Here is a 24,625-nt window from a genome sequence, read left to right on the forward strand (position 1 = left end):
TGGTTTATATATACAATGGAATACTACTTGGCAATGAGGAAGAATGAAATCCTGCCATTTGAAACAACATGGATGGAACTGGAAGATATTAAGCCAGGTGAAATAAGTCAGTCTGAGAAAGACAGATACCATGTTTTCACTCATATGTGGAATTTGAGAAAGTAAAGCAGAAGACCATGGGGGAAAGGAAGGGGAAAAATGTTTTCAAATAAAGAAGGAGGCAAACCATAAGAGACTCTTAAATATAGAGAACAAACTGAGGGTTTATGGGGGGATATGGGGGACAGGGGAAAATGGGTGATGAGCATTGAGGAGGGCAGTTGTTGGGGTGAGCACTGGGTGTTGTACGTAAGTGAATCACAGGAATCTACCCATGAAACCAAGAGCACACTTTATACACTCTATGTTAGCTAATTTGACAATAAATTATATTAAAAGAAAATAGCAACGCTACTAAAGCAACAAGACTCCTAGGACTTCACATTGCTTTTCACCCATTGTCAGGTATAAGATAAGAGAAGCTCTATACTGAAGATTTGATAGAAAAGAAAGAAAAAGTAAAAATCAAAAGCAAAAATTAATAAGTTAGGGATAAAATCTATAGTTTGTTTTCTTAAGTTGTTTATTTATTTAGAGTGAGAGAGCAGTGGAAGGGCACAGAGAGAGGAGAGAGAATCCCAAGCAGGCTCTGCACTGTCAGCTCAAAGCCTGACATGGGACTCGAACTCATGAACCATGAGATCATGATTTGAGCCAAAACCAAGAGTTGGACACTTAGGTGACTGAACCATCCAGGCACTGCTATGGTTTGTAGTTTAAAAGAAACTAATAAAATAAATAACCACTAGCTAGTTTAATCTAGAAACACTAAGAAAGTACAAATACTGATCATAGTTTGAGAAGGGAAAGAATCTGAACTATAAAGAAAATTAAATGTTTCAAAGCCTAGATAAAATGATTGATTTTCTAGGAAAACATAAACTACCAAAATTGACATGAGAAGAGATAAAAACCCTAAACAGGTCAACAATCTTGAAGATATTAAGAATGTTGCCAAAAGTTACTTCCTGAAGTAGTGTCAAACTTAGTTGTAACATTAAATTGTTTTATCCTTAAAAGGAACACATAATTCTTATAATACTTAGGGTATTTCAGAAACTAATAAAGGCAGGTTTGTTATTTACAAAGGCAGAGAAACACTTAGACCAAACCCTGAGAAATCCAACACACTCAGATGAGATAACTATACACTAATTTCACTTACTATGACCAATGGAAAAAAAAACTTAAATAAAATTTAGCAGTATACTATGAAAATAATTAATTATGACCAAGTTGGGATTATTCTTGAAAAGCAAAGATATTTAAGTATTAGGATACCAATAACTGTAACTGACTATTGGAGATCCATAGAGAGAGAGACCATATGATTCCTTTAATAGATGCTTAAGAGACATTTGATGACATCCAACATTCTTTCTTCATAAAAATCTTTAATAAATGAAGATTATATAATAATTAACTAAATATGAACTTATATTTATACAGGAACACATACAGCTACATATACACTATATATATAAAATATCAAAGGTCAATACCATGTTTAGATTTAAAAGTGATATTCTAGAAGCAATGCTAATAAAATCAAGAGAACTTAAGCCTCTCTTTTATCACCAGTGATGTTTAACATTACTCTGGATATGCTAACAAATATAGCTAGACAATAGTATTATTATGATTAAATAAAATGTAATCATTTAAAGATGATATGATTATTACAACTAGAAAATCTAAAAGAATAAAATAAATTTGATTTTAACAGAACTTAGATTTTTTTTTACATTGTAAACAATGACATGTAAGAAAATTTAATGAAAACAACCCTACTTACTATGGCAATAAGACCATAAAAATTCTTGAGAATGAACTTAAGAAATGTAGAGGTTGTAGAAATTATAAACTAATGAAGAACTGAATAGAGAGACATATTTTGTCCTTGGAATAGATGATTCAAAGTTGTAAAGATATCAACGTTTCCTACATTAATCTAGAAATGAGATGCTTCCTTCCCATAAAAATACCAACAAAACTAAAGAATTGATTTAGAAGACGAATACATAATAATGTACAGAAAAATCTTAAGTATAATGAAGGTTTATTAACTCTACCAAAGATAAGATCTATATTAGTAGATTATGGTACTTGTCAAACAAGAGATTGATCAATGTTTAGTCCTCAACTTAAGAGGGGACTCCAAAATAAATCCAAGTATGTATGGGAATTTAATGTGTTTAAAAATACATTTTAAAGTAGTAGGAAAATAGCTCTTAAGTAAATGTCACTAGGACAACTGGAAGCTATTTGAAACTAGTAAAGGTAGTACTTTACTTTATTCCTTATTCAAATTCCATAGTGGATCAAATGTTTAAACACAAAAATAAAAATACAAGAGTACTAGGAAAAAATGTAAGTGGATGTAACTTGGGGGTAGGAAATGCTTGGATTATGACAAAATCTTAGAGTCATAAAAACACTGATAGATTTAAATAATAAAAGTCAAAACCATCTATTAGTTTACCTTAAACAAATTGTTAATGACTTTGAAAAAATGTAGCTTAAAAATAATTAGAAGCCAATAGACTAATATCCATAATATATAAAATGCCTAAATATCAATGAAGAAAAAAGGTAAATAACTGGCAATGCTCAATATTAATAAAGTTATAAAAATAATGTATTTGTGATTAAAATACTGAAGTACGAATAAAATATTCCTCTTTTCCTTTATACTGGAGCTATGTTATTTGGCATCACCTATATCCTGGGGAGGCAAGGACAAAAAACAACAACAACAACAATAATGGAGAGGATACGTAAGGAATTCACACTGAAGAAAGCAAGTATGATTGACACAAGCAAGGCTTATCTCAGCTTCATGAATGGGGGTCTACCAAGTACTTTCACATACACATTCATTTAGTGCTCAGATTATTTGTACTTAAATATGACAAGAGTAATATTTAGAAAGGAAAGAAAGATCCACAATTAGTAATGGAGAGTCAAGACTTGAAAGTGCTTCCATTACTCCATTTTATTGCTAGTGCTATGACAAACATCACTGTACAGTTAAGTGCTTCTGTTTGAAGATACACTATCTTTTTGGGGTATAGGGAAGGAAGAGGTGCATATGGGAGTTGGATGGCAAAATCCAAATTTCCATCTAAAACATGACTGTAGAGCCCATTTATTACCATAACAATTTATTTACTTGTGATATTTCTTCACTTATAAAGAAAAACTCAGACTTTGGGCCAGACTACTAAGACAGTTTGTCTACTCAAACTAAAGCTCACTCCCTTCCCTGTGGGGCCAAATTTCAATTTGTAAAGGCTATAAATCAAATATGAGCACATGCTGATCCAGATGTAAAAAAAATCCAGGAAAAAAATACGGTCTTTCCATTTCTGTATTGTTTGGTCTGTTTGGACACATACCTGTGAGTGGGTTTTTATTTATAGAGACACAGTACAGATTGTATATTATTTTCCTGTTATAGAAGAAATGAGGCTATATTCACAATGTACCGTATTTCTGGGCATCAAAATTACCTTCTACCTGTATCAAATCCCTGTGTTTCCATAATGAAGAGAAAGTCTTTGTGTTCTAATGAATGATACTGTTCAATTTATCATCAAAGTTCATGAATTTCCATTTTGCAGCATTCCCTTTTCAAACACCTATGGACTTGCAATATGTGTTCCAACTACATTTACAGAGATAAGAATCTCATCCTAATAATGCCCTAATGTTGGATTACAAGGAAGAACACAATACTGGGTTAAAATGAAAGAGTTTTTCTCAAATGAAGCAAATTGAAGAAACAAACTAACAACAGCCAACTGAACTTTTTTCATTTCTTACTTTTAGAAGTTTTAGAAATAATTTGCTTTATATTTCAATCACTAAATCCCTAAACTATTAAAATGCAGAAGTAAAAAATATCAATATATGGCAACTGCTTATTGGATTTTAATTCTCCCCTGTGAATTCCAGTCAGAAATTCTCATTATTGGTACTTTATTTATTGGTAGTTTATTTATTTGTAGATATTCTATCTGAGAGCATTAAAATTCATTAAAGATAAAAAAATATGTAAACCATTGACAGGTAATGGTTTCCAGCTTTGGGGAAACAAGTTTACCTTAATAATATAATAAATTTACTCTATGAATTCAATTTCTCTATGCTTAGATTTCCCATAAATTTAACAGCAGAGATCATAGCCAGGAATCTACAAGTAATGGAAAACAAGGTCTCTGAGAAGCCACATGCTAAATCAAAGGATCAGTCATGAAAAGTTATGCCCACAAGAGGGGTCCCTATGTTCTCAACGAAACTTTAACTTTCTTCGCACACAATCCTAAAAAGTCCTATTTCCTCACATCCACTCTTACCTCCTTCTTTTTATACAATGGTCAGAGTGGTCTTTGTAGGATAAAAATGTGATAATGCTACACCCTGCTTGACATAGAATATGCCCAATATATGTTTGTAGAAATAAAATTTTTAAAAATATGCTCTACTGAAATGGTATAATATTAAATCACATGGAGATGTATATAACTGCTTACAATCATAAGACAAAAATAGATTCTGGATTTGTGGAAATAGAGGGTATAAGGTAGTTTAGCTAGATGACTAACCACTACTGATTGGAATCTCTTATTTGTAATTATTCACTAAAAATAGAAAAAAAAAACCATCTCTATTGCAACAAGTTTCTAAGAAGTTTTGGGACTTATTCCCTTTTCCTCTTATGTGCTTCTTAAATATACATTGAAGAGACAGTTTCAGACATGGTGGCTTCACAATATAGAATATTCTCCATAAACTGAGAACAGGCCAAAAGATGCTACTCCCTTTAATAGAAACCAACAGTAGTCGATATAATTCAGTGACAGCAACCACTCCCAGGTATGGTTTTTAAATATGCAGTAGCTTCGATTAGCATTGTTAAAGAATAACTACCCATCAGGCAATGTGCTAGGCATTTTAAAAATATATTCTCTCATTCAGTCACAAAATACTCACATCTATCTTATCACACAGGCATTTTAATTCCCATTTTGCGAAAAAAAGTCAGAGACTCAACTGCTCTTAGTGAAAATAAGATGTCTGCCGAATCTCTGGTAAATCAAAATATCATTAGCATGATTTTCTGTGACATCATAAAGGAAATGGATTGCTAATTTGCATTGAGTCTAGGAAAATGAAAATCAGCCAGGTATAATATTAGCATTAAGCCAGTAATATCCAGAGAAGAGTCTCTGCATCAGGTAGATGATGGAGCATTCCACCTGCTAAAAATAAATAAATGAACTCTTTAATGGAACAAGATGTACCTTTAGACTGCTTGGGTACATTTTAACACTAATGATAATGATAATGCTAACTAATATTGCAACTTAGGGGCACTTTCTATGAATCTCACACTGGGCTCTGTTTATATGTGTTATCTTATTTAAGTAGTTCAACTCTTTCTTAGAAGTTATTTTTACATTTTTAGATGAAAAGACTAAAGATCAGGTAGCTTAAAATAATCTCTTAGAGGAACAGAAGTTTTGGATGAAGGCTTCTGTGATTCCAAACTCTGTGTTCTTTACTTCTAGCACATGAACTCCCTGAACAACTGTCTGAAGGTATCATATCTCTGTCTTTGCATGACCATGTGCTCACCAAAACTCCTGGTTATCCATATGGCTTCCCACATACTTGACCGAGATATCATCCTAGATAATGAACACTCAAGCTCTTTGAAGGCAGTTATCCTTATTGTAGATAAATGTACTGGCCTTCTTAGTTTACTCCTCTAGAGTAAGCTTAGTGACAGATATTCAGTCCCTCAGTCTCAGAATTCTGGGAGCAAATTAAAGAATTAAATTTTTGAGGTTGAGTATCTCCAGAACAGAAAGACCACACCCATGCAAACCCCCGACACTCGGGTGTCTCTTTTTGAAAACTGGGGTTTATAATCAGTCATTTTGTCACGTTCTGCAGACAATAGAAGACCATCTGATGAAGTGCCCCATATCCAAGCCAAGTTTATCAACAAGAATTTCTTGAGAAGAGATCTTTATATTAGAAGCACAAGCCTCTGATATGCCAATGAAGAGTTCTTGGGTAAAAGAAAAGATACTCAAAGATGGTTAGATAGGGGCACCTGCGTGGCTCAGTCGAGCATCTGACTTTGGCTCAGGTCTCACAGTTCTTGAGTTCGAGCCTCACATTGGGATTGCTGCGGTCAGCACAGAGCCCACTTTGGATCCTCTGTTCCCCTCTCCCTCTCTCTCTTTCAAAAAAATAAATAAAACATTAAAAAAAGAAGGTTAGATAAAGGAGGGTTTCTTAAGGTTGTTGGGGGATTCTGGAGGCCAAGGGAAGCAGGCTTCACTTCTACTATCCATTTCCTTTCTCAGCATTCATAGGGTCTTTCCTTCCATTTGCCAGTTTCTCTCTCTCAAAATTGGATTAAAAGTACCTCAGAGCTCATCAGAGCATGTCTAATAGACAAGGCCATGGCAGCGGGCACTGAAGGACCATTAGGTCATACACAGGAGAGGATTACCCTTGCAGTTGCTATTTCCACTTACAGCTTCTCTATATAGGTATACAGTAATTCCTGAAGAGAAGTTACACAGGGGAGGAATCCATGCAGTCAGTATTCAGCTAAGCAACTGTCCTTCACACAGTATGTGCTAAGGAAGAAGCTCATTTTGCTTCCAAAGTGTGTGTGTGTGTGTGTGTGTGTGTGTGTGTCTGTGTGTATAATAGAAAGGTATACAATACATAAAAAGGTCAGAGCAAGGAGAAAAGAGTATAATAAAGCAAAGCTAAATTAGAAGCTGCATGGACATGTACATGAGGACAGACTTGAATAATCAATAAATTCTCAGAGAATCCATCACTTTCATGCTTGGTTTAAGGAGATAACGGCTTCACAGATGTATAAAAATGATGGCTGAAAACATTTATTTTGCTACCTAGATTATCAATTGGCATATATAATAAAGTATTTAATTTTGTTCTATGAATTCTTTAAAAAAGTTGTCTATACAAGGTTTCTAGGCATTATAAATGAGGTAAATGCACAGAGAATTAAAATTCTGGAACTATGTTATGGCATATTTTAAAGTCAAAGTCCTCTCAGCTAAAAAAAAAAAAAGTAATAAATTCTTTGTTTCAAATAAGTTTTAATTGGTGTATGTGCAGATTTATTTTTTTTAGATAACTGACATATGAACCATTTTTCTGATATTAAATTTTATTAGAATAAAAAGATTACTAAAAAAATACACATGAAATTTTAAATTCCTTGATAACTTTCTGGGATTTCCAAGGAGGATTTGGAAGTCTGATCAACAAGAACCAAATGGCATGTTTCCTGCTTTACCTGATTACTTAGCTAAATAAAGACAGTAACATTTATTTCAACTATGTTTCAGGTAACTAAGAACATCTGCTATAATTGAACACAGACAGTTCCTTTGTCCTCTCTTGTAAGATAGCCTATTACCTACAGTTGTGGGGTAACTGAGATTTTTTTTTTTAACTATGAAAAGGTGACTGATATTTGTTCAAAACAGAGAGCTGACTGGAAGCTCTGAACCCAGACCCATTGAATGGGAGATGTTGGTTCATTTGATTGCTGACATCATATTATGAGTGCCTAACAACTTCCGGGGAATGTGCTGCCTTATAAAAGGGAATCTACAGCAATTGTGAAAAAAATTAATTACTCTAGGACATTAAGGTTAATAGGATCATTGTCTAATATTCTAAGAGGCAGGGAAGATCTGCTGAACTGAGCATGTCAGGATATTAATTGCACTGATTGTAGTCTATTGGAGTCCAACAGAAATAGTGTCCACCTCGTGTGGTATCTCAAGAGAGGGCTCTGGCTTACAGTGATTTCTGTGAAGTGGCCCATTCATTAAAGGGGATGATGGTCCTGTAGACCTATCACATTAAAAAATAAAAGGAATGAGAAAAAAATTCTAGTGCTAACTTATTTGTTGCCTCACCAATGTTCAGTAATTGGACAAAATTTCATCCTAATTATCTTCTACTTTTCTGTTCCTTTATATCAGGCTCTACTCATCAATTCACATGGCTAAATTGTCCCATAAAGACAAAAATCAGTATTTGTCTTTTCTGTTACACCTTTACTTCTACTGTTTGCTCTTCATATCTATGATTTGATACTCTACAAATGTGAATTAATTCATTCTTCCCTACCCATTCATTTACTTACCAAATATTTAATGATGGTTTCTAAAGAGGGGTACATTTTTCATATTTTGTTCATTATTGTACTTTCAGTGTCTGGCACTATCTAACAATGGTTACTGTATGAAAGAATGAATGAATGACCGAATGAACTTAGTGTCAAGCACCATACTGACTGCTGGTTTTTGGCTCCATACCCCAGTTTATTAGTCTCTTTGATACTATCCTTTGTCTCCCTTCCTAGCATTTTAGACATTCATACCCACGACCAGTATTTGATGTTATTCCATCTTCCAATTTTGATCTTTCCAGTGTTTGCAGAAGGGGACTTAAATCTGGCCTCACAGAATCTCATCCATTGCATCAATAGCTTGACCAATGTTCAGCCAAAGGTTGAAGAACATGGAAGGCAAGGTTAAGATCACAATATAAATGCATAATATTTACATAGAGAAATTTCTAATAGGCTTTCAGTTGTATAAATATATCTTTGGGCCCTAAGATTTCTCAAGGAAAGTCTATTGTTCCCTAGTCCCCCAGCACCACTTGGGGGTAAAAGAGACTTAAAGTATAGAGAAAAGGCATTTGGATGCATGATGATATGAATACCATTAAGAGCAAAAAAATGTTGGCTGGGAACTTGAATATTGTTATCCAGGTTATTTTGCCAATTAAAATACACAGCATTTAAGTGCAACTAATGATTTTTCATTGAAAGCAAGTGAAAGTACTTAAACACAAACTCATTAAAAATCATTCAGCACCAGTACCAACCAAAAGATAGTATTATCCTCATTTGCTGATGAAAAAACATGAGACAAAAATCAGGTAATCCTCCTCAAACTAGAAAGGAAGTCCATTATTACAATTTCTCACCTTCATTTATATTGCAAATCAAGCGAGAAGGATTCATGTATAATAGCAACCAGCTAGCAGAGAGTAACTTTCCAGGATGCAGAATTCAGACACCATTTATCTCCTCTCATAGGCAGATTCTGGGAGACTATTACCAAATGCTACTTTAGAACTTTTCACCTTTGGCAGTTTTCACCATTTCATTACATCTCTGTAAAAACTTGCATTTTCTATTTTATTCACTACTAACAATCCATTCCTTCCAGTTAAACTTTACCCAAAAACAGTATTCATAATTTTCCCAAAGTTTCATAAAACAGTGTTCCTCAAAATGTTTCACTATTATGTGTTAGAATGGCTATTATCAAAATGACAAAAGAGAGCAAGTGTTGGTGAGGCTCCTCAAAAATTAGAAATAGAGCTGCCATATGATTCACCAATACCACTTTTGGACAAATATTTAAAGGACAAGCAGTCAGTATCTTGCAGAGATATCTGCACCCATATATCCATTACAGCGTTATTTATAACAGCCAAGATATGGAAATAACCTAAATGTCCATGGGTGGGTGAATAAAGAAACATAATATATATATTCACAGACACACACACATATACACATACACAGTGGAATATTATTCAGCTTTAAAAAAGAAACCTTGCCATTTGCAACAACATAGATGAACTTGGTAGACATTATGTTAAATGAAATAAACCAGATCTAGAAAGACAAATACTCCATGACCTCATTTATATGGGGGATTTAAAAATGTTGAACTTATAAAAGCAAAGAGTAAAATGGTGGTTGCCAGGGGCTGGGAGGGTAGGGGAAAGGAGTAAATGTTTGTCAAAAGGTACAAACTTCAAGCTACAACGTGAATAAGTTCTGGGGATCTAATGTACAACGTGGTGATTATAGTTAATAAAACTGTATTAAATAGTTGAAACTTGCTCATTGAGTTGGTCTTAAGTGTTCTTAGTATACACACACACACATGCAAAAGAAACCATAATTATATGAAGTGATATGGTAATTAGTTTGAGAGCAATAATTTCACTCTATATGCATATCAAAACATCACCTTGTATACCTGAAATACATATTTTTTAAAATTTTCTAAGTATGCCACAACAAAACAGCCAACCCCTCATCCTCACCTCTGCTCTTTGAATCTAATAAAGCTTCAACCTCTAAAGCTCACTTACTCAAATAACTGCTAGCTCCCTTACCTCACATCTTCTACCTTTGGCATAAAGGAAGTCATCTTAAATTCCAGAAACTGGTTGAAAAATTACAGGAAAAGACTGATTCACCTGGCTTGGGTCAGATACACAGCAGATCAACAAACTGGAGCTACTGAGGCAGAGAAATGGTGTAATACAGAAATTCTCTCAGAACCACATGGCTTTAGTCAAGGAGTAAGCCTTTCCCCACTGCAGGACAGAATACTAGGGAGATCCAACAGCAGTAACAAGTCTACTACATGGCTTATTTTAATATGAAATGTAATCATTCCTTTACTATACATTGCACTCTGCATTTCAGGAAGATATTTTATATTTTTTTTTCTGCATTATTTGTATCTTCTTATGTATTACTCTCTACTCTGGAGATGACTGGATGGTGGCAGTCTGGGTGGGGTTCTGGGATCCCAGCAATTGCCCATAGAAGCTATTGCTTACATGTGGCTTAGAGAGGTGCATGTTAACTAAACAAAAAATACAGGATGGCACGGTGAAGAATGACAGGGAGACTACCTTTTGGTGCATGATTCAACACCGGTGAGGATAAGGTGTCAGGAGTGCTTGTGGAAGGCCAAGTGCTGAAACATTCTAAGTAACAGGTTTAGAGGTTTAGATTTTATTCTTTAGGCAACACAGATACATCAGAAATTTTAGAGATGGAAGTTACACTTATATTCATGTTTCAGAAAACAATTCTAGCAAAAATGTGTATGGCCAATTAGAGGGACAAGAAACCAGAGGCAAAAGATTACTTTAATAAGTTTATTATAAATATTCCACACATTTGAGAGACATTGAAAAGGAGGCATCCACACAATCTGGAGCTAACTGGTAGTTAAGAAAAGAGCAATAGTCAAAGGTAAGACAGACTTTGAGCTACAGGGGGAACATCAGGCTAAGAGGTTAAAATTAGTAGATACTTAATGTAACCTGAAATTAATGAGTTGTAAATTGAAACTCTTTCTGTCCTTTTTAAATAGACCATAAAGATATTTGAAATAATCTTTTTTTTTAAGTCATCTATACACCCAGTGGAAGGCTTGAACCTACAACCCTGAGATCAAGAGTTGCATGCTCCACCAATTGAGCCAGCCGGGTAGATATTTGAAATAATGCTATGGTTAAAATTTTTCCAAAGGACAGAAGAGTCTAAAATTCACTCAAAATAACCTTTTGAATTCAGATGGTAAGATTCGGGAGAAGTGAGTCACAAGGCCTAAAAGTAATGTGTGATGGTACCATATGTTGCTTCTCTCAATAACTTTTTTACTTGTTCTTAAAGACAAAGACAAAAATAAATAAAAATAAAAATACATGTTCAAATATCCATCAACAATATCAAGAGTACAGATCATGGTGGATAGTTACTTTTCCTTTGTGGACTACAGAGTCTGCCTAATTCAATAATCATTACCACACATACCACAATCCTACAGCCCAATTTTCTGCCTAAACAAGCTCCAACTTGCCTATTTACAATTCACTGGATTTTATTAAAACTCTATTAACAATTGTTCAACTGATTTGACTTCTTGGTATAAGTAACAAAGTCCACAACAGCCTGGAATTAAGATGTGTTTGGCCCTGACTTGTAACATTGATCAAGTTGCAACCAAGGAGGTCAGCTTTCATTTGTTCAGGAAATGATTCTGCCTGTATCTTTATCTAAGCCAACAATGTCAAATTAATCAGGAAGGAAACTTAATAAATGTTGGGAATTATTCTTTGCTTAAATTCAATAAAAAAAAAATGAAGCCCTATTTCAATAGTGGTATCATAGGTAAATGTTATTAAAAGTGACAACTCTAAAGAAATATCTGGTGCCTATCTAAATTGTTCATTTTCATTTGAACTACAGGTATATATTTTGACCTCTGCAAATGCTTTATAAACTTAGGATTCATGATATTTCATTCACATGAATGAAATTCTAGTGAATTTGTATTCACTGGATATTTACAGATCAGTGGCAATGTGTCAGGCACTATGGTAAAATATAAGATGATAATAATGAGTATATTAATAAAAAATAATTTTTCATGTTACTATTTGCCAGAAAATTCTAAGAATTTCTCATGTATTTATCATTAACTTTCCTTAAAAATGTTATGAGATTTGGAAACTTTTATTACCTCTGTTTTACAGATGAAAATACAAATGCAAAGTAATTTGCTCAATGATACATAGCTTTAAAAGTATGGAAGCTGTAATTTTGAACCAGATTAATTGTTTCTAAAGTCATTCTATGGTAAAAGATGAATAATGATGAATTACACTGGAGCATGACAAATAAATGTCTTGAGAGCACACAAAAAAATCATCTTGACATCCAGCAATCGGGAAAGCCATCAGGGAGGTAACATAGGCAAAGTGTCTGGATAGCTTTATGCCTTTGAGGTGGCTGGTCCACTCCCACATACATGGTTAGCAGGCACCATACCATCAGGATAAGTTCTTGACATCATGTCTGTAGGTATGAGCACCAAATCTTGAGCAACTCTCTCAACTCTCCTGACCCAGTTCCATATGCCCTTTGCTCCCTGTCTCGTTAGTATATTGACAGAAGACTTTCACTCATCATATGTAATATTGCTGGCCATTTCTCCTCCACTAACAATTTTGTCTTTCAACTTGAGTTTGACACCCACAGGTTCCTTGGTACAGTTTTGTCTAGAGTCATTTGGACTCCGCTACAGTGAAGCACCAACCTCATCCCTGTGCAACTCTTAGGCTGGGACAGTCTTCTTCCCAGTTAATCTCTTGGACAAGAAAGTAGACATGGAGTCCTCTTAATTTTTCATTGTTAGTTTTTCTAATTTTGACAAAGCTACTTTGAGTGCAAACCCAGATTTCTAAAATAAGAACAAGTGCAGTCATAAAGTTTACCATCTCTCTAAAGAACAATGTTTTTTTATAGGTCACTGTACAACATTTGCTCAAAACAGAAGTGAATCAATAGTATTTTATTGGTCTCTTTCATGCTAACTCTTTGTTAATGGCACACTAAATCTTGTTACTTTTTTGAACTTCATTGCAGAGACCCTATAACATGTATTGGGATATCCAGGGCCCAAAGTTTGGGGTTAAGGAGTCTGATTGTGGAGGAAGGTCAAGTACAAAAAGGATGGGAGATAATTCTTGGATCTACTTTCCACTACTCCTGGTTTTACACAAAAGATGCTTAGTTTTGTTCAAGTCATACAGTAGCCTAACCAAAAAATCTGCATTCCCAAATACATTATTACCATGCCGCTCCCCATTCATTTTCAGGTGTAGGGGAAAGCAAAGTAAATGTGATAAAATGAATGATGAAAAAAAAAATCATTGAGCCTGTAAAGCTTGTGGTTTTACCTATAATTGTTTTCCATTTCTTCCTTATCCATTTTGAACTGGCATTTTTTCCTCTAGAAAGCTGAGGAAGGCTTCTTTTCAATGACTTTAACTATTTTCCTCTCTCCATTTGCCAAATCTAAGTATACTGAAGGAATTTCATACTTAATGATTAGAATTGATCACTAAATTTGTTAGCTCTGAAAACATAATCTATTTTATATATCAAAAACTTTATTTTTCTTCACAATCCCAGCCTAATGGGAAAACAAAACGAAGAGAATAGTCTAAAAAAAAAAATCAAAGCAATTCAATGGAACTATTATTTACCAAACACAAAACCACCAAACACATCAATAATATGCCTCTTACCCTTTAGGCATCACCTTCCAAAACATACTTATAATTTTCATGCATTTATTCATTTAACAAACGTCCCGCCCCCAAACCAACTGTAAACCAAACATTGTGCTAAGTACAGAGCATATGGAGATGAAAAAGACATAGCTTTTGTCTACAAGGAGCTTCTAAACAAGAAAAAGAAACCAAGTACTCACAATATAGTGGATCCAACAAATTTGTTTTCTGGAGCCTGACTGCTTGTGTATAACTCTTGGTTTTGTTACTTACTAGCTCTCTCAACCTCAGCTTCCTCAGCGAGGAAAGAAAGATATAGAAGGGTTCTCATCCCATGTGTTTGTTGTTAAGATTAAATGAAATAAGGTACACATGCTTCGAGCAGTAACTATCTCACAGGGATCAAGAATTAATTATTATTGTGAACAATTGCTACTTCACAATACTAAAACACTCTCACATGCACTCACAAAGGTTTAGAAGCCATGGGGCATTCAAACACAGTGGTTCAATGGAGAGATGATTTATTTTTATTTGGTGTTAGAAGGATGCTCAGGAAGACTTTAGGGCATTTGTGGCAGACAGTAAAGAAAGAATGTGATTATAATTTATTGAGATGAGGCAGGACACAGGAGATGGATTTGTTTTTTATTTTATTTTGAGAATGGAATAAGTGTTGCTTTCCAGAACTGTAGAATTTGACACCCCCCCCAAATATCTAATGGGGTTTTCTCTAATCAATGGTATTAGCAATTTTTTTCTTTCTTTCTTTTTTTTTTTCTTTCCCAAATTCTAAACTTGGGTTCTTCTATCTGGTGGAAAAACAAATGGGCTTTTAGATTCTATCAAGTCCTGTCTAAATTAAGAATAACTACTACTACTTCTGCTACTAGTCTGTGCTAGTTTATTTACCTACTTGGATGTGACTCTTTTGGGGTATCTACTGAACACCAAAGATGGTCAATGATTTCTAATTGATTATGGTGAGAGAAAAGTCTGGTTGTAGCTCATGCCATTATGGCTAAAGCAGAAATTGTTCAAATTGGCATCTGATGGATTTAAAAATGTCCCAGGTGACTCTAATAGAAAGCCAAGTTTGCAAACAATTAGTTTAGGCATAGTAGTCATCTCCTTCCCTATGCATTTGGAAAGTTCTTCATAGGAGTAAGAAGGTGGTTTTTCTAGCCAGTTTAAGTGATTATATGAATGGTTGGAGCCAAGACCTAAAGATTTCTGGGACTTAAATTGCACTAAAGTAAAGCAACGGGAATATACATGCTCTACACTTGGACAATATAAATAAATAAACTGTCAGTTCCATCTGCACACAGTAGGAGATGTTCTCACAAACGACATTAGAATAACCATGTGTGGTTTTGCCATCCAGTATTCCTTCAGATGTCTTATCCTTGAGACATACCTTATCCCATTTAAAAATGAACCACAAGAAAAAAAAAAGTTAGAGAGGGAGGGAGGCAAACCATAAGAGACTCTCAAAAACTGAGGATAAACTGAGGGTTGATGGGGGGTGGGAGGGAGGGGAAAGTGGGTGATGGGCATTGAGAAGGGAACCTGTTGGGATGAGCACTGGGTGTTGTATACAAACCCAATTTAACAATAAATTTCATATTAAATAAATAAATAAATAAATAAATAAAATTAATATATAATGCAAGATATAAAATAATGTATAAATAAATAAATAAGAACTATATATCTGCATCTATGAGTTCAATTCTTTCAAGCTTTTAACAGGCAAACAAAATACCCTGTCCAAACAAAACAAAAAAAATACAAACTTCTATGACTCATATATGCACTAACATTTTGTAATCATGTCTTAAAGGATATGAAGAGCTTTATCATTTTCCTTATTATTATTTTTTTAAGTAGTCTACATGCCCAGCATCCAGCCCAATGTAGGGCTTGAACTCACGACCCTGAGACAAAGACCTGAGCTGAGATCAAGAGTTGGAGGCTTAACCGACTGGGGCACCCAAGTGCCCCCCTTATTTTTGATTTGTATATTTTGAAAATTTAACTCATTCTTCCATAGAGTTGAGGCAGCAGCACACAGAACAAAAAAATACCAGATCAGCCATTACCCATACACTAATTTTTTTTTGGCTAACATTGGAATATTCTTTAAAATAAGTAGAGTTGGTGAGAGACAGTAAAGGGCAATTTTTTTTTGTATAAAAGATTTATTTTCATTGTATTTGAAATAGAGTAGTCCAGAAGCCAAAATGAAGCTTTTAGAAATGAAGACTTACTGGGGAAAAAAAACCCAGAAGAAAATATATTTAATAATAACATATAATAAGTATAGGGGTTCTAACTTATTGATTCTTTCAAAATTATTCATTATTTTATCCATTCAAAAATTATTAATCAACTGCCTATTGTGTCTAGGCACCATTCTAGATTCTGATTCTAGATTGTGATAATGTAGCAATGAATAAAATAGACAATATCCCTGTCTTTATGGGGCTTGCAATTTATTAGGGGGACAGACATGAGGCAAATAAATAAATATATGTAATATATAGTTAAGGACATAGACTATACAATATGGAAGCCAGAATTGAAAGATGAAACGGCAGCTGGAAGGGAGAGTGAGGTAAAAAATGAGTTATCTGCTTTGTTTTGTTTATTTATTTACCAAGTGAGAGAAATCATAGCATGAACTTTGCTCTGGAATTCTTTCTGTCTGGATTGCTTTTTTTCCCCCGAACACAAATCTAATTTTCTTATATGCTTTGCTCAAATGTCATCTTTTCAGTGAGGCCTTTACTGATCATCTTATTTAAGATTGTGCCCCTCTCCACCTATCAGCACTCCCTATCTGATCTATATCTTCTATATTTTAATTACTGCTTTTGGTTATTATCTGCCTTAGCCCCATAACAATCCAAGCTCCATGAGGGCAAGAATTACTTTCTGTTATGTTCACTGCTGAATCCCCAGCGATTTCAACAGTTCCAGACATATACCTGGTATTAAATACATACATCTGAATGAATGTTTGAATGAATTAACAAATAAGCAGCCAGCAGAGTGTTTTAACATATAGGCGAGGCAAGGAAAGGACATCGGTTGGGGTGAACAGAATGAACACTACAATGAACAACAGACAATAATAGTCTCTGCCATCAGTACCCACCTTCTAGTGACTGGAAATAAACAGACAATCCTACTCCAATGTGATGAAAGTTCTGGGTGTTCTGGAAACACAGGAATTTCCTCCTCTGCTGTGAAATGAAGACAAGCTAATTGAGATGGGGTAATAGCTAAATGAAGACTTGAATATTAGAGCTACCCAGGTGAGGAAAGGCAGAGAGAACAGCATGTGCAAAGTAACTGATGATAAGGGAGAGCTTGCTACCTTATGGGAACTGTAAATATTTGAGGGTAGCGGAAGTTTACAGGGTATTTTAGGACACCCTGAACATAAAGGACTTGATGCAGAGGACAAGCGAGAGTCACTGAAGGGTTTTACATAGGGAGTCACAAGATCATATCTGTAATGTTGGAGAGAATGATTGGAATGTGGATACTAGCAATAGTTAACTTGGCATTAGGTGATAGTGGACTCAACCTACATAGTGGCATTAAGGGTGGGAAGAAGCATAGAAAATCTGATGATAGTGCATGCCCTTCCCCAGAACAAAAGAAAAAATTTGTAGTTCAAGAAAGAAGGAATAATAAATCCATTGATGCCTTCCAGTGGTAAATAGGTTATTTGCAAAGTAAGATTAGCTCCTAGAAAACTTCCATAGCTGAACCTTTCTATCTGTTCTTCTTTAAGTGCTCACAAGTGTGGATTGCTTCTCTAAGTATCATTGTGCATGCATGGAGCTTCAAGGCTAAACAGCAGAACTGGGGAGGGACCCTGGTTCTGTTGTGTCAACTATCTGAAGCATCAGGATGTAGAAGTATCTTTTGTAGGAGCCAGAAAAGATATCAGGTGTTAGTCTAGGAAAGAAATTGTCTAGAAGGGCAGAAGACAACTTTCCGGACCTTTTTTCCTACTACCTTTATTAAGCCCTTGTTCCTTTCTTTCCCTTGGCTTCACCAAGAGCGTTGTGTTTTGCCCTTAGCCTGAAGTAAACAGACATTGTATTCTGTTCAACCTCTGATGTTAATTCTGCCTCTTAAGTCACCCTTTCGTCTTCTTCATCTTGCTCATATATCTCACACACATACATGCATGTGCACACAGACACACACAGACACAGACACATACACACATCCTACATTTTTACTCTGGAAGCTCTATCATAATGCTCGGGGTCTATTCCTAATTTTGCATCTCTGTCATGCAACACAGGTTTTACTGTCAAAAAAATGTTGGAATGAATGCAGGTGTGCTAGATATGAAATGAGAAATAGTGTTTCATATTTATAGGAACACCGACTGAAATACCTGAAGTCGAAAGAAGAAAAAAAAACAGAGTAACTGTACCAAGAGGAAGAGAGGAGATGCCAGTATGATAAGTGTGTCTTAGTCCAGTCAGTCTGCCATAACCAGATACCACAGACTGATTGACTTAACTAACAGAAGTTTATTTTCTCATAATTCTGAAGACTGAGAAGTCCAAGATCAAGATGCAGGCTTATTTGGTTCCTGGTAAGGATTCTTTTCCTTGCTCATAGTCAGCTGCCTTCTCACCTCAACGGTGAAGACAAAGAGAGAACTCTGGTGTCTCTTCCTTTTCTTATAAGGACACAGGCCCTATCGAGTTAGGGCTCAAACTTATGACCTCATTTAACCTTTATCTCCTCCTCATAGGTCCTATTTCTAAATACAGTCACATGGGGGATAGGGCTTCAACACATGAATTTTAGGGAAACACAATTCATTCCATAGCAATATGCCTATTTAGTGAATCTCTGACAGATGTTCACAAACTCAGTGCTTTTATGTTCAAGTGTTTCCCAGCTTTTTTACATCCATTAACAGCTTTTAAAATGTCATGCATTAGGCATGTGGGCAGTGCTCTAGGGACTAGTGGTTTGTTGCACTGCAAGAGTCTGCACAATGACCTACAAAGAGGCTTGCTGTTTAAGCCAGATGACCTACATTTGAAGTCTAGTTTTGACACTCCCACTTTTGGGCAAGTAAAGTTATTTACATTCTCAGTGCTCATCTATAAGATAGAGATAATACATCCTGCCATGTTGTTGTGAAGCCTGAAGGAGTGACATGTATGGAAACATTTGAGGTACAAAAGATGTTCTACAAGTACATGGCCTTTAGACTTCATTCAATCTAGTCACTTGTCTCAGCAACCATCAAGATTTCATTTCTTATTGGTAGTGTGCTGATAATTGGCATTTACTGTGTGCCAGACAGTGTTATAAGTCACTTTAAGTTTATGTCGTATCTAAATTAATCTTCACAAACATGAAGTAGCTGTTATTATTACTCTCAAGAAACAAAGTCAGCTTCTACCGACATAGAAGAACCTAGTGGCTATTGTTCAGCCTATTCAGAGACAGAAAAAAAGCTAGAATATGTAAGACAAGAAGTCCCTAAATTCTGAGAAACTACTTAAAATTTTTCTTAAGTTTCTTTATTTATTTTGAGAGAGGCAGAGAGAATGTAAGTGGGGAGGGGAAGAAAGAGAGAGAAAGAGAGAGAGAGAGAGAGAGAGAGAGAGAGAGAGAGAGAGAGAATCCCAGGCAGGGTCCACACTGTCAGTGCAGAGCCCGGCATGGGACTCAAACCCACAAAACCATGAGATTATGACCTGAGCCAAAATCAAGTCAGATGCGCAACTGAGCCACCTAGGTGTCCCAAGAAACTACTTTTGATTTCACTGAGATTCCTAAGATTATGGAGGAAGGTGGCTGGCATTAACAACCTCTAATGACTGCCCCTACTTCTGAAAGGGGTGGTCTGTTAGTTTCCTATTTCTACTGTAACAAGAAGCAAGACCATCGTCACCACAGTAAACCAAAACCAAGCACAACCTGAAATAGGAGAGAGGGGTGGGGGCAGAGACTATGAGGAAACAAACACCAAGTCTATAAGGAAGTGAATGGAACAAACATGCAGAAAAGAGGCAGAGATTTAGGATGTCCTTCATTAACAAGCTCTTTATTCCTTATTAGATACCTTTCAAACTCCTGCTTCTCGCAACCAGAACAGTTTTAATTAGAAGCATGCTTGAGCAGGGTGGAGGCTGTACCTGAAAAATCCTCCACCTACCCTAAAACCCCATGAGAGCATGGAAAGGGGTTGTTGCAGGCGTCACAGAGGATGGGAGGCTTGGAGGGTAAAAGATAAAGAAACTACAGGCATGGACAGAAGTCCTAAAATCCAGGACTGCAGGGATTTCATACTATCCCCATATGTACTGGAGTTTCCCTACTCAATAATTTGTTGTCATGTTTCTGCTCTCCCAATTCCAGCATTGCTGTGACCAAAAAACAAACAAACAAACAAACCCAAAAACACAGCTCTGGTTCCTGTGAAGTTCTGATGGCTGAAATGCAGTGAAAACAGCATCTACACCATGGCATCAGCTGCCACTGCTATATCTGACGTTACTGAGTATTCACCAGGTACTGTGCTAAGCACTTTCCCTGCATTATCTCACAGAGTTCATACAAGAAGCCTACAAAGCAGAAAGTAGTATTATTTTCATTGTAAACATCTTAACATTGAGGTAATCTTAACCTACATGCTGAATGTTTCTGTGATGGAAATACATTAATCCTTTTAACATAAATCCATAATAAAACTAACACATTTACAGGCAGAAAAAGGAGCTTTGGAGAGAAATTTTAGGGAAGGATAGAGAAAGGAGTTCCAAGGGTTTGCAGTGATGAAAATGTATGGTCTGGCTTCAATTCATTGTCTTTAGGCATGAATTTCTTTAAATTTTTTTTTCCCCTGAAGCTTTCTTCTAGCTCCAACTCCTTTTTTTCAGTGTGACAGAAATGTCTTGCTTTTTCATCTTCTACAAATGAATGTTAAGGAAAAGAATACTGGCTGAAATACTGCCTTTTGCCTATGGCCTATAGCTCACATGCATTCATGGACTGCAGAAACAGGGGCTTGGGGCAGATGCCAACTCCTGGAGTCCAGCATATGTCATTCCAAGCTTGAAACTCTTCTCTTTGACTGTGGTTATTAGAATCAGCCTCTAGGTGCTCACCTGTTTTAAACTATTTTTTAAGTTTATTTATTTATTTATTTTGAGAGAGAGAGAGAGAGAGAGAGAGCGAGCATGAGCAGGGTAGGGGCAGAAAGAGAGGGAGACAGAAAATCCCAAGCAGGCTCCATGCTGTGAAGTGCAGGGCCCAACATGGGGCTCCAACTCATGAACTGTGAGATCATAACCTGACCCGAAAACAAGACTTGGGCACTTAACCAACTGAGCACCCCCAGGTGAAGGCTTTAATTCAGCAGAGGCAGTTTCCCCTTCAAAGATTCTCTTTGATTATAGTTTTAAAGACAGCTTAAAGATTTCAAATGTTTATTTTATATATGTAAAAATGAGACATGTTAGGATCATTGGAGTTTATCAGTGAATGAAAGTGGGAAACCATGGAGCATCCAATAATACACTACTGAAGTCACTGCTTCACCTGCTTCACATTGCCCACATTCTTCCTTTCAATTCTGGAAAGATGTGGAAGATCACTTTCCTTAAAATGCATTTATATCTGCTATTTTCTCTTATATGGCAGGACCATACTGTGAGGCAGAGAGCTGAACTCTAGGGGAGTGGAAAATTGGAAAGTGAGATATAACAGGAGAAAAAAATTAAAAAAATATATTCTTCTTGTTGAGGCTTTAAAAGATATCACCAACTTTCTGGCTTGTACATGGAAGCCAGGAGACCATAACATGAACAACCCATCCACTTCCAGGAAAAGAAGGTACATTTTGAAGAGAGATGCAGAGGGGATAGGACCATCTGTGAACCACCAGTCCAATCTAGAAATGCCATACAATGCAAGTACTTTGACATATAGGCCTTTTAACGACAGAATGATTATTAGAGTGTTTCAGTTTTGGGGTGCCTGGGTGGCTCAGTCAGTAGGAGGCTGACACTTGATTTCAGCTCAGGTCATGATCTCAGGGTCATGGGATCGGTACTGACACTGGAGCCTGCTTGGGATTCTCAGTCTCTCTCTCTCTCTCTCTCTCTCTCTCTCTCTCCCTCTCTTACTCTCTCTCTTTCAAAATAATACATAAACTTCTTAAAAAAATAATGTTTCAGTTTTACTCTGTGTATAACTAGTGAGGAAATAGTTTTCACTGATTTATTTAGTCTAGTATGTATATATTAAGAATCTTCTGTATACTGTGCCTGGTGTGTTTTATCTTGTTTAGCCACTAGTAATTTCCTTTATCTTTAGGGAGTATAAATTATTCACTTAAAGTCAGAAAATCTTAACTTCTTTATCCACCTACTTTTTCAATGGCTAAAATCCAGGGCTAGTATAAAAGTTAGCTGGTTTCTACAAACTCTGCTTAAAGATTTTACTAATCCTTTATAGTCTACCAAGCTAAGGGAAATCATATCCAAATGAAAGAAATATATAATGTAAAAAGTTGACATTTTTTTGTTTAAAATAAAGACAATAAAATAAATATTTGCTAAGGTATTGGTGTGGATGCACTAATCAAGGGCTTACCAAGGCTAACTTTTTATAGACAAACAGAACAATTAAAAAATGCATATACCATGTTTCTGTTAAGTTATTCCAAGGGCCATTTTCTTGGTAGAGGATTTGGATTAATTAGGGTGACAGCTGCTTGGTGTGAGCTACAACATTTCTAAAATGAGAACCCACTCAGAATTATGAGCTTTCATCCCTGCATTAATTGTAAACGTGCAAAAAAAGAAATGTTCCATTCTTAAAGATGGAGAAGTAGACCAAAATCAACACATAATAGGTCAGAATAGAACTATGCGAAATGACTTGCTTTCAGGTTACAAAATGCCACTCGTTCATGAGACTTTATACATGCCATTCCTTCTTTGTCCCACATCTCTTGCTCTGTTTCTCTTTCCATCACACACACACACACGCATGCACACACATGCACACACACACATACACACACTCTACATAAACATATGCACTTCTTCAAACTATCACACACTGTCTCATTTCAGTTTAAATGTAACCTCATACAGGGAGATGACTCTGATTTAAGTCTATTATTATGTGCTTCTCTTAGTTTCTCTCACTGCATCCTACACTTCCATCACAACACATGCCATACTGTAGATGACTGCCTGAACACATGTTTGTATCTTCCAATATACCATACATTCTGATGAAGTAGGAACCATATCTACACATACTTAGTCCATCTCTGATTCATAAAAGAAACTCACAAACTGGCTATGAAGTTAGTGCTTCAATGAAGAAATGTTAAAGAATGACTTGTAAGTTATAATGAAGTTTATTGAATGGATGAACATATTTAGTGACACAATGTGTCAGTCAGTTGAGGTGAGAGGAGGGTAGGCTGATTAATGACAGAATGAGAAAAATAACAGTCCACAGAGGCAAAGAGCCCTTCCAAACTGTCCCTAGGAGAAGGGGCACCCTCAGCAAAGCTTCATCCTTCTGGTTCTGCCAGTGGATGTGTGTTCATCATTGAAATGAGTGAGTTAAACTTCCTAAACCTGATATCACTGGACATTTGAATCATATAACAAACTCTTGTGGATCTGGTTCCAGGTGCTCCAAAGCAAACTTATGCTTATAAATCAACTATAAGGGGTTATGATGAGAGATTATTCTATGAGAGAGAGGGAGACAGAGGGAGAGAACCTTACTCTTATGCTCTAGGCACTTATGAATCAGATTCCTGGGCCTGCAGAACAGAGAGCAAGACCCTAGACTAAGGTAAATTCATGAAAGTAATGCCTGTAATGGCCTGTACATATGTCTGACCAACTGGGAATTTTGACAAAGCAATTCTGTCTGGTCACATCATTCAAACTTCTATATTAAAAGCTAAGCAAAGCGGAAGCCCTCCAAACAGTAGCCTTTGAAATAGAAAAACAAATAGAAACCCATTAATTTGCTAATTGCTCTATATATCCTGTTATTGTTAGTAATTTAAAAGTTTTATTGAGCATAGAGTATGCCTAATTCTTAATTATGCCACAAGGAATATAGATGATGTGTTAAGTAATGTTTTTAAAATTCAGGATTTATTAAAATTTTTTAACGCTTATTTATTATTGAGAGACAGAGAGAGACAGAGCGTGAGCAGGGGAGGGGCAGAGAGAGGGGGAGACACGGAATCTGAAGCAGGCTCCAGGCTCTGAGCTGTCAGCACAGACCCCCATACAGGGTTCGAACTCACAAACTGTGAGATCATGACCTAAGCTGAAGTCGGATGCTTAACCAACTGAGCAACCCAGGTGCCCCAAAGTCAGGATTTATTTTATGGAAAAAATTGTCATGCATTCTGAATTAACTTATGTCAAATTACACTATTATTTGGTCAGATGGGAATTGTTAATCCTTAAAGTCCTTACACAACTATATAAAAAAAGAACATTTA

The 24,625-nt window shown here is 35.8% G+C and overlaps 1 protein-coding gene across 18 annotated transcripts in view; it reads right to left on the minus strand.

Moving 5' to 3' along the window:
• The window catches only part of LINGO2 (leucine rich repeat and Ig domain containing 2), a 429,471-nt gene that overhangs the window by 178,632 nt on the left and 226,214 nt on the right, over nt 1-24,625 (minus strand). For 16 of the 18 annotated variants that reach the window (XM_042964793.1, XM_042964791.1, XM_042964787.1 and 13 more), the window contains one exon: nt 17,240-17,327. The exons of 1 other annotated variant lie outside the window; for it this stretch is intronic. The gene's annotated coding sequence lies outside the window, so the exon portion shown is untranslated. The remainder of the gene's footprint in view (nt 1-17,239; nt 17,328-24,625) is intronic. One more of the 18 variants, XM_042964779.1, reaches the window with a different exon arrangement.

Source organism: Panthera tigris, chromosome D4 (genome assembly GCF_018350195.1).
Source record: "Panthera tigris isolate Pti1 chromosome D4, P.tigris_Pti1_mat1.1, whole genome shotgun sequence".
Taxonomy (NCBI): Eukaryota; Metazoa; Chordata; class Mammalia; order Carnivora; family Felidae; genus Panthera; species Panthera tigris.